General features: G+C 42.3%; 1 protein-coding gene across 4 annotated transcripts in view; it reads right to left on the reverse strand.

Annotated features, from left to right (window-relative positions):
• EDC3 (enhancer of mRNA decapping 3) overlaps nucleotides 1-11,270 on the reverse strand; it is a 105,066-nt gene extending 93,796 nt beyond the window's left edge. For 3 of the 4 annotated variants that reach the window (XM_073619009.1, XM_073619006.1, XM_073619010.1), the window contains exon 1: nucleotides 11,085-11,228. The gene's annotated coding sequence lies outside the window, so the exon portion shown is untranslated. Of the gene's footprint in view, nucleotides 1-11,084 lie in introns of all 4 variants that reach the window. The other variant, XM_073619008.1, reaches the window with a different exon arrangement.
• Between the last annotated feature and the right edge of the window lie 590 nt (nucleotides 11,271-11,860).

An 11,860-nucleotide genomic window follows, 5' to 3' on the forward strand; every position in this document is an offset into this window, starting at 1 on the left:
AATTACAGCCCCAGCCTCTTGGCCACGCCCCTCTAACTCATTTCACCCTAACCGGACTTAGGCTTCATACACATGATACGAAAATCAGAAGGGAAAATTCGTAAGACAAGCTGTCTACGGATTTTCCAATCGGTAGTACGGTGCTTTCGACAGCCGATTTGACTTTTTCATCAGATAAAAGCTGGGATGTGCAAGCTATAACATTTTTGTCGGATGTGAATTCAACATCTGATTTTCGGATGGTCAGTACAGAAATCGTCACACAAAAGTCGAAAGTACAAACGCGCATGCTCGGAATCAAGGAACGACTGGGAAGAGTTTGGTCTTGTAAACTACTGTTCGTAATCTAGAATTAACATTCGTGACGCGGAAATTAATGAAATGTCGAAATGCAGCGCACAATCTCATCTTCTTTATTGGGATAATAATTAAGCTGCTTTGCTGGTGATACTGATGTAGTTATGCTAAACGTATTTAAAAGGCATTTGTTTTGTACGATCTGAAAATCGTGAATCAACAATCACCAAACTTCTACTAACATGAAATTACCAGAAGGGGCCCAAAGGGTGGCGCTTGAGAAATTAACTTCCTCCTTATACTCTCATAGTACGTCACTACGTTCGTGTTTGTCAAACGACAATATGCGGATAGTTCGTATGCTAGACAAAATCCTGCACATGCGCTTTTGTCTAAAATCAGACACTCTGTCATACAACAATCAAACCGTGTGCACGAGGCCTTAGTTTTAGAAGGCTACAACTCTCTACCCTAAGCTCAATTAAGGAGAAATGTGTCAGTGGAGTGTGGCCAGAATTCAGGGACTGTATTTAAAGCTTCTGTAAGCTCATCAGTGGATGTGGTTAATCTAAGATCTAAGGTTGATCTAATTTTGCTATTGTCACTGTTTCATTAAGTGGGATATGCTCTTTAAGGAGCTGGCACCCACTGTGAAAGGAGAAGAGGTGGAAGAATGAACATGAGATGTTTGATTGGGCCTATTTTTTTTACATATGGTCACTAGACAAACCAAGCCTCAAAATATTCGCTCCCGCTAAATGGTGGCAAACTATAATACCAAAAATCGTATTTAGGGGACGCCTTTACACGAGGCCATAAGTTAGTGTAGGCAGAGAGAACAGTAAATCATGCAGGGAAACCCAAGATGTATTTACATACGCACATGACTTAGGTGTGTGTATGTGATGAGGCAGGTTTCTTTAAATACTTTCTTTTTCTTTAACCATTTTTTTTTTTTTTTTAGAGGTGCACCGAATGGAAATTTTGATGCCAGAACCAAAAATGCATATGCATATAATATTCGACTTTTTAATTAATATCATGAACTTAAATTAATATGAATTATTTGTTGGCCATTGTGCGCACCTTTAGCGCAAGAAAAGCTCAAGAAAAATGCATCCCTTTAAATTCTATGTACGTCTTCACACTGGTCGGTTGCGCTTTCATTGTGGTGTTAAAAACCTTGCTTACTGTATTTTTGGTCAGTTAAAAAAACCGCACCTCCCCGTTAAAATCAGGGTGGATTAAAAAAAACTTTTTTTTTTTTTTTTTAATAAATCTGATTTTTTTTATCACATTTATTTTAATAAAATTCTTTTTTTGGAGTAAGAATCTATCTAAAGATAGTTTTCTTTTTAAGAGGCATTAATAATTTAGGTTATTCAGTTATTCAGCATGAAATAGAGCTTAGTTATGTAGCATGAGGTTGTATATTATGCAATATTTTTGGTAACTCATTCAATGAATCCAAGCTCTGCAAGCTGAGATAACATGTAATTCTATGTACACTACAAACTGTATGATTGCTTGAAGAGAAATGCATCTGTACCAGGCTCTAAGTGTGAGGAGGAAGGGCAAGCAGTAAAAATAAAAGTAAACCTTCTAAGCAGCTAATAAACCTTGTGGTATTTCTGCACATAGCCCTTGAGGAGCAAAATGGCAGCAGGCCGTAAAAGGGACCCAGTTTGGGAATATTTTAATAAAGTTCCTCTACCTATGGGTAAAGCAGGTATGCGTGCAAAATGCAAGCAATGCAACAGAGATGCAAGGTCTGGTGGCCCGAATTAAACCTCATCATGAGAAGACGTGCTGTGATGAAAGAACCATGTCTTTTTTATGTGGACCCAGCTGATATAGTCAGTTTAAGTTCTTTTGTTTGTTTGTTTGTTTTTTCAAAGATATTTTGTTTATGCACTTCAGGTTACTAAACACTGATGTTTAAGCAAATACAAGAATATGTAATATAATGTTATTGTTTTAATTAAATAAAAAAGTGAAAGTAGTTTAACTATGTATGATTAACCTATTAACCTAAAATCGGTTCCGATATTGCTGTTTTACTAACCTGACAGCTTATTATTCTAAATAGGAAACCTTTATTTTGTTTGCCAATATTAAGGATTCTAACTTCTAGCAAGAATAAGTCCTTACATTTAAAGAGCACCTGTCATTTCAGATCCACCATGGCAGCGCCTGTTAGCGGGCACCCACTCATCTGCTGCCGCCACGTCCCTCACCTTGTTGTGTCACTGTCACATCACCAGCCGTCCCATTAAAGTGAATGGGACTGTCGGTGAGTTAACAGTATGTCAGGAGGAGCCGCTGTGGGAGAGAGATGACAGTTGCTCTTTAAAAATTATTTAAATCAAATTCACCCTGGTAAATGCATTGAAAATGCAAGAACGCATCAATAACGCACTTGGGTTAAGTTTTTGATGTGGTTTTTGAGTCACATGACCTATGAAACACACCATAAGCACAGTAAAATCGCTGCAAAACGTGCGTGCTTTTCCGGCCCCATTATCGCCACCTTTTTCTTTATCAGCAAAATGACAAAAACACCATTTTCAACCGATATGTTTTGTCTAATGTCAAATTTTCTATTTTTTTTTTTTATAAAGTCCAACCTCAAGAATTCAAAATATATATATCATCATTGCAGTGAGGTCAACCCTGCACTGCAAGGGTTAAATTCTCATTTTGTCTAGGGTTGCATGAATAAGATGTAAATAATTACTATATTCCTGGCTCCAGCAGGGCCCCTCCAGCACTGTGATTGGTCCCCCACAGCATGTTCTGAAAGCTGAGGCCGTTTCTGGTCATGCTCCATCATACAGAATGAATATCCCTGCATTGTATGTGATGACATCAACAGACCGGAGCTTCAGGCAAAGGAGGAGAGTGTTGGAGTGGGGAGCCAAGTAAAAGAACAGTGAGTTTGTTTACATCCCCTTACTGCCCTCACTGTCATAGTTACAACTGTGGTAACATAAGGATTAATGGGAACTATAGTCTTTTATTGTTTTTTAGATATGCATGTAAAGTGGTCCCTCTCTTTGCTGGCTAAAAACAATAGACTCTACGTAGTTATGATTTGTAAGTGCCGTGCCAGCATTTACGCTCAAAATAATGTTGCGATTTGGTAATGCCAAATTAATCCCTATCGATTTATGCAATATTTAATTATATGACCCGTTAAGGGCACCGTATAAAAAATTTATGCAAAGGGTATGCACACAAATAATTTAACCACTTCAATACTGGGCACTTTCACCCCCTTCTTGACCAGGCCAAATTTATAGCTTTCAGGGCTGCCGCATTTTGAATGACAATTGTCATGCAACACTGTACCCAAACCAATTTATTATCATTTTTTTTAAACAGATAGAGCTTTTTTTTGATGGTATTTAATCGCCATTGTTTTTTTTATTTTTTGCTAAACAAATGAAAAAAAAAAAAAAAAAAAAAAAAGGACAGAATTTTTTTTTTTAGTTTCTGTTATAAAATGTTGTAAATAGGTAATTTTTCTCCTTCACTGATGTGCACGGATGAGGAGACACTAATATGCAGCACTGACAGGCATCATGGGTGGGGCTGCACTGATTATCTGTGTGCATGTCCCCACTGGGGAAGCCGCTTATCGGCTCTCATTTTCCCACACGTTGTCAGCATGAGGAGAGGAATGCCGATAACCAGCATTTCCTATTTACACTGTGATCAGCTGTGATTGGACACAGCTGATCACATGGTAAAGAGCCTACATCATAGGCTCTTTACCATGAAAGGTGATACACTGTGTCCAAGGGACACACCGCACCAGAAATCGCTGCGCATGAGCGTCCCCTTCTGAAGGACATTATATGACGTCCAGTCAGAACAATAAAACCACCGCCCAGCAGTCAATCTGCTATAGGCCGGGTGGGAAGTGGTTAATGATTATTTTGCTTTTTCAAAATAAATTTATTACAGTTGTGAACATGGGATGCATATCAATAAAACAGGGAACAATAACAGTAAATGATAAGTTAAATCGTTATTGATATCAGCCCCATTCACATCAGGGGGATTTGACATGTCAAATCACAAAATAGCAGCCGAATCAGTTCAATGCCGACTTTGCGCCACTGCACCGATTTCCAAAAGTAGATCCTGCACTACCTTTGGTGACTTAGGGGGCGATTTTATTAGACATCTTTCAAATCGCCACCGAACTCGCAATGAAATGCAGGTTTGAAATCGTGCGAGTTCAGATTTCAAACCCACCTCCGATGTGAACATACTGTAAAACAAATATAAATGCAAGGTATCCCAAGGGCTGCAAAATTACTGGTAGATTCATACATCTCACACAACTGTGCCCTTATACATAATTTTCACTTTATACTGATTGCTTTCAGGTTAGTGAGTACACAGGGACATTTTGCATGTTACCAATGTGGTCATGTTAGAAGTAGTAAAACATTTACAAACTTCTCTTACTTTTGTAGAAAAATCACTAGTAGAAAAATATTATAAAAAGGTAAGATGAATTAATCTTAAGATACTACCAAAAAATGAAAACCTCTTAAAAAAATAAAATAATAATAATTAATTGTTGGTAATTAAAGTGGTTGTAAAGGCAGAAGGTTTTTTTTATCTTAATGCATTCTATGAATTAAGATTAAAAACCTTCTGTGTGCGGCAGCCCCCTCTGTCCCCCTAATACTTACCTGAGCCCATCTCGATCCAGCGATGTTGCATGAGGGACTCGGCTGCCCAGGATTGGCTGAGACAACAGCAAAGTGCCATTGGCCCCCACTGCTGTCAAAGTCAGTGCGCCAATGAAAAGAGAGGGGGGCAGGGCCACGGCTCCGTGTATGAACGGACACAGGGAACTGCAGCTCAAGTTGGGTGCCCCCCATAGAAAGCTGCTTGCTGTGGTGGCACTGAAGAGGAGGGAGGAGCCAGGAGCGCCAAAAAGGGTCCAAGGCAGAGGAGGATCCAGGCTGCTCTGTGCAAAACTACCACACAGAGCAGGTAAGTATAACATTTTTTTTTTGTAAAAAATAATAAACTAGACTTTAGTATCACTTTAAAAAAGTAGGTCAATAAAAATACAAAGAATCTCAGAGGAGTCGGAGCAGAGAGCTGCTAACTGACTGTCACTAGCTCTCTGCTCAGGGAGCTGTGAGAACCATGCGTTCGGCTGTGTTTGATTGCTCGGTTCTCAGTCTTAGAGCCAGCGGGGGACCAATGCTCCATCCAGCTAGGCAAGTATGATTCTGAAAAAATCCCAATTCCCATACTTCTCTTTTAATCAATATTTAGGCTCAAAACGCACTTTTGCCCCTTTAGGGCTATACGCTAACTGGCTCCCAATAACAATCACAGGCACTGAAACATGGGCTGGAGCTTCTGTTCGACCTCCTCCTCTCCATGTGACATGTGCTCATGCAAAAGGAATGAAACCAATAGTGCTCTCTCTAACAAGCAAAGCTTTATTTGGTTTTAGGTATAGTTGGAAATGATTAGAACAGCGGTCCCCAAACTTTATCTGGCCCATGTGGCATTTTTCCCCTTTTTGCGTGGGTGCGGGGAATTATATTAGGTTCTGTATTTATTGCATTATTCCTCCTCCTACTGACTACATGTTCTATGTCATTTTTTTTTGTACTCCTGATTAGGGATGAGCCGAACACCCCCCTTTCGGTTCGCAGCAGAACATGCAAACAGGCTCAAAATTTGTTCGAACACGTGAACACCGTTAAAGTCTATGGGACACGAACATGAATAATCAAAAGTGCTAATTTTAAAGGCTTATATGCAAGTTATTGTCATAAAAAGTGTTTGGGGACCTGGGTTCTGCCCCAGGGGACATGTATCAATGCAAAAAAGTTTTAAAAATGGCCGTTTTTTTCGGGAGCAGTGACTTTAATAATGCTTAAAGTGAAACAATAAAAGTGAAATATTCCTTTAACTTCTGTACCTGGGGGGTGTCTATAGTATGCCTGTAAAGTGGCGCATGTTTCCCGTGATTAGAACAGTCCCTGCACAAAATGACATTTCTAAAGGAAAAAAACCCCGCGCCAAAATAAAAAAAAAAATAAAAAATGGCGTGGGGGTCCTCCCAAAAATCCATACAAGACCCTTATCTGAGCACGCAACCTGGCAGGCCACAGGAAAAGAGGGGGGACGAGAGAGCGCCCCCCCTCCTGAACCGTACCAGGCCACGTGTTCTCAACATGGGGAGGGTGCTTTGGGGTGGCCCCCAAAGCACCTTGTCCCCATGCTGATGGGGACAAGGGCCTCATCCCCACAACCCTTGCCCAGTGGTTGTGGGTTTCTGCGGGCGGGGGGGGCTTATCGGAATCTAGAAGCCCCCTTTAACAAGGGAACCCCCAGATCCCCGCCTCCCCCCCTGTGTAAAATGGTAAAAATGTACCCCTACCATTTCACAAAAAAAGTGTAGAAATGGTAAAAATTACAAGACACGGCTTGGGACAAGTCCTTTATTAAAAAATTAAAAATGTCCCACGTAGTCCATTATTCTTCTTCTTCTCTTGCTCCGCCAACAGACCGGAAAAAAAAAAAAAAAGCCACACCAACCCGCCTCCATAGGAGGCACCCGCCGTATGACGCGTCCTTGCAGGTGACAGTTCTTTTATGACTGAGGGCGGGGCCACATGGTGACATCCCCGGGTGACTCCGCCTCCCTTTGACGCAATCCCTATGGCTTCCCCGTACCATCAGAGGGGGCGTTGCCACCCGCTGACATAACTGGGTGACCCCGCCCCCCTCTGACGCTGTACCCCATTACCATTTCACACAGGGGGGAGGCCGGGATCTGGGGGTCCCCTTGTTAAAGGGGGCTTCCAGATTCCGATAAGCCCCCCGCCCGCAGACCCCCACAACCACCGGGCAAGGGATGTGGGGATGAGGCCCTTGTCCCCATCAACATGGGGACAAGGTGCTTTGGGGGGCTACCTCAAAGCACCCTCCCCATGTTGAGGGCATGTGGCCTGGTACGGTTCAGGAGGGAGGGGGCGCTCTCTCATCCCCCCTCTTTTGCTGCGGCCTGCCAGGTTGCGTGCTCGGATAAAGGTCTGGTATGGATTTTTGGGCGGACCCCCGCGCCATTTTTTTTTTTTTTTACAATTATGGCTCTGGGTTCCCCTTAAAACCCATACCAGACCTGAAGGGTCTGGTATGGATTTTGAGGGGGACCGCCATGCCATTTTTTTTTTAATTTTGACGCGGGGTTCCCTTTAATATCCATACCAGACCTGAAGGGCCTGGTATGGAATTTGGGGGGACCCCCACACAATTTTTTTATTAAATTTTGGTTTGGGGTTCCCCTTAATATTCATACCAGACCCAAAGGGCCTGGTAATGGACTGTGGGGGAATCCCATGCCGTTTTTTTCCAATGACTTTTATCTGTATTGCCGAGACCCGACAATTCATTATAGCCGCGAGTAGTTTTAAATGACTTTTTTTCCTTTAGAAATGTCATTTTGTGGAAGTACTGTTCTAAACATGGGAAACATGCGCCACTTTACGGGCACACTATAGACACCCCCAGGTACAAAATTTAAAGGAATATTTCACTTTTATTGTTTCACTTTAGGCATTATTAAAATCACTGCTCCTGAAAAAACTGCAGTTTTTAAAACTTTTTTTTTGCATTGATACATGTCCCCTGGGGCAGGACCCAGGTCCCCATACACTTTTTATGACAATAACTTGCATATTAACCTTTAAAATTAACACTTTTGATTTCTCCCATAGGCTTTTAAAGGGTGTTCTGCGGCTTTCGAATTTGCCGCAAACACCCCAAATTGTTCGCTATTCGGCAAGCAGCCAATGTTCGAGTCAAACTCATGTGCGACCCAAACAGAAAGCTCATCCCTACTCCTGATTACCACCAAATCTGAGACATTGGACACTGTCTAACCTAACTAAAGTCTGAAGGACAGTGACCTGACCCTCCATGCAGGACAGTGTTGGTCCCCAATATCCCCAAGAGGTGGTCAGAGACAGCGGCCACGACACGGCAGACAGTCAAAGACCGTGGCTGCGGCAAATGGTCAGAGACTGCAGCCGCAGCGCAGCAGACGGTCAGAGACTGTGGCCGCGGCTCTGGAGACTGAACTTGCTCAAGGAGTTGTTGGAGACTGGGGACATGCATTTAGGAGGCATTTTACAAGAGACTGCTAGAAATCACTGGCTATTACAGGGCAATAGGGGAATACAGATTACTAAGGTTGCACCAATACCAGTATCGGTGCACATACTGAGCATTTGCACAAGTACTTTTACTCGTGCAAATGATCCGATGCTTAATCCGATACCTGGGCGGCCTCACATGTGATCGGTGTGGCGGTGAGGGCAGTTACAAGCAACAATCACCCTGTATAGCTTTTTATAAAGCAGCTGACAGCCACTTCTCCTCCTCCTGTGGCTTTCAGCTGCTTTATTAAAAGCTATACAGGGAGATCGGAGCTTGTAACTGCTCTCACTTCTGCGCCGATCACCCCCCACTGTCCCCTGTGTCCTCCTCTGACTCCTGGGGTCCACCCCTGTCCCAGATCTGTCATGATTGAGAGCGGTGGAAGGTCCTTTCCTGAATGACCAGGGTCAGTGATCACTGCCTCTGTCCATTCATAACTGAGCATCGTAAACTGTATTTAAGGTGCTTCAGTTTATGATTGGGGAGGAGCCGCTGTCTCCTGTCCATTCATCTTCAGTGCAGCTGAGGCTGCAGAGAAGGAGACAGAGGAATCTGTGTCCTTATTCCCCTTCCCTGTCTCAAAGGGGAGATGTCAGGAGTCTAAAAAAAATAAATAAATAATGATTGTAATAAATATTTAAAATTTAAATTGTAAAAACATTAAAAAAAAAAAAAAAACACACTGACACTGTCCACTCCCCCAAAAAGAAAGCAAAAAAATAAAACAAAAATATAAATTGAAAAAACACGATTGACACAGTCCACGCCTCATTAGTGCCGCATATTAGTGCCACTCTCACATCAAAGTATCGGTAATCAGTATCGGCGAGTAACTTAAAAAAAAAGCATCGTACTTGTCTTAACCGCTTGGCGACCAGTGTATGACGCTATAGGTCGGCACAATGGCACGGCTGTGCAAATGGGAGTACGGTACGTCCCCTTAAAGACGCGGCATTGTGGGCACGCCTGCCACGTGCTCCGTGACCATGGGACCCAGCGGACTCGATGTTCGCTGGTGTTCCGGGATCGTGTCATGGAGTGGCAGAACGGGGAGATGCCTATGTAAACAAGGCATTTCCCCGTTCTGCCTTGTGACATGACAGGGATCTACTGCTCCCTGTCATCAGAAGAAGTGATCGCTGTCATGTCCTAGGTAGCCCCCCCCCCAGTTAAGCTGGCCATACACCATACAATTTTCTTATTCAATTTTCTTTGGATTTACCTTCAACTATGTAGTGCAAGGGCCTGGCTGATTGCATACAAATTGAAAGTGTTTAGGTTTGACCTCATATTATATGGTTTTGGTAAATCTAAAGGAAAGTTGTACAAGAAAATTGTATAATGTATGGCCAGCCTTAGAATCACTCCCTAGGACACACTCAACCCCTTGATCGCCCCCTAGTGTTTAACCCCTTCCCTGCCGGTGTCATTTATACAGTAATCAGTGCATTTTTATAGCACTGATCGCTGTATAAATGAAAATGGTCCCAAAATAGTGTCAAAAGTGTCCGATGTGTCCACCATAATGTCGCAGTCACGACAAAAATCGCAGATCGTCGTCATTACTAATAATAAAAAAAAAAAATAATAAAAATGCCATAAATCTATCCCCTATTTTGTAGACGCTATAACTTTTGCGCAAACCAATCAATATACGCTTATTGCGATTTTTTTTTACCAAAGATATGTAGAAGAATACATATCAACCTAAACTGAGGAAAAGTTTTGTTTTTTTATAGATTTTTGGGGGATTTTTATTATAGCAAAAAGTAAAAAATAATGCCTTTTTTTCAAAATTGTCGCTCTTTTTTTGTTTATAGCGCAATAAAATAAAAACTGCAGAGGTGATCAAATACCACCAAAAGAAAGCTCTATTTGTGGGGGTAAAAAAAAAAAAAAAAAGGATGTCAATTTTGTTTGGGTGCAATGTCGCATGACCGCGCAATTGTCAGTTAAAGGGACGCAGTGCCGAATCGCAAAAAGTGCTCTAGTCAGGAAGGGGGTAAAATCTTCCGGGGCTGAAGTGGTTAAAAAAGTGGTATTGGTGCAACCCTACAGATTACTAGAGAGACCCAAGCGCAGCACAAAAAAAAATACCACAGGGCCACAGGTTGGGCACCAGTGGTGTAGAAAGTTTATGGCCCCCTCGGTTGGAACATCTGTCAAACATAAACTATTTAAACTAAAGAGGGAAAATAAATTTAAATTCCTTCTAAAGCATGTAAACATTTATTTCCGGGTAAAGAGAGTTTCCATTGTTATCACCGTCCCCTCATTCTAGTCAAGTCACCAAACCCCCTCTCTGTATACAAATCCAGATCCCATCCCCACTACAGCCAAACTAGGAAAACAAACTTCTGGCGGGCCTTTTGCGGCAATCCCTACCAGATGCCGACTGTCACTATAGTGAAGTATTTGATTGTATTGATATCACATTAGACACTGCACTCTGTATACATATACTATATGTATACAAGTCAATGAAATGAATCTATAATGGCGCACACACACCCAGCTCCTTCTACATAGAAGCCCCACACACATATCAGTGCCTACGTGCTGCTCTCACACAGACTTACCACACTGCCACCCCTAGACCCGGCTTTATTAATCCCAGCAGCAGCGAGACACCCACCTCAAAACACACATAAGTCACCAACTACGACTTCCGCTAGCAGTCGCTCACAAATAACGTCACTACCGGTTTGGAAGTAATGTAGGACGTTGTTATGGAGATAGGTGAGCGCTGCTAGTTTCTTTCGTACTGGCTCGATCCCGCAAGCGCGCCTTCAGCTAGCTCTACACACAGCGCATGCGCGATCCTGACCACCCAATCACGCCCCCTCCCCATGTAATGGTCCTCAGTGCTGGCGTTCCTGTCTATCCAGCACACTTTAGCGCGTTCCCCAGAAACACTACAATAAAACCTGTTTCATTTCCCACCATCCATTGTGGTTATTGAATTGGCTGGTTTGAATAGTTAACCATTTGTCTACTAATATGCAAAGTGTATATTTTCTGAAAGCAGAGACCCTGGGAAAGAAAATGGTGTTCCAATTTTTTATGTTTGATATTGGCGCGGTTTTTAGCAAACACATATTTTCAGGAAACAAATACACCACAATAAATTTTAGTGCAAGCAAATACCCAATTTTTAGTTAAATATTAAAGATGTTGCCTCGAGTAAACAGATATTAACCGCATGCCGCCCGCCCAGGGCTGTCTTTAATGTTGATTGGACCCTGGGCAAAAATTTTCTTGCTCTCCACCTGTTCTGAGACATACAATAAATATCAGCTAGACTTAAAATCAGTTTACTGTATCAGATCAGGCAGCGATTGCGATTGGCTGCCAG

This window comes from Aquarana catesbeiana, linkage group LG03 (genome assembly GCF_042186555.1).
Source record: "Aquarana catesbeiana isolate 2022-GZ linkage group LG03, ASM4218655v1, whole genome shotgun sequence".
NCBI lineage: Eukaryota > Metazoa > Chordata > Amphibia > Anura > Ranidae > Aquarana > Aquarana catesbeiana.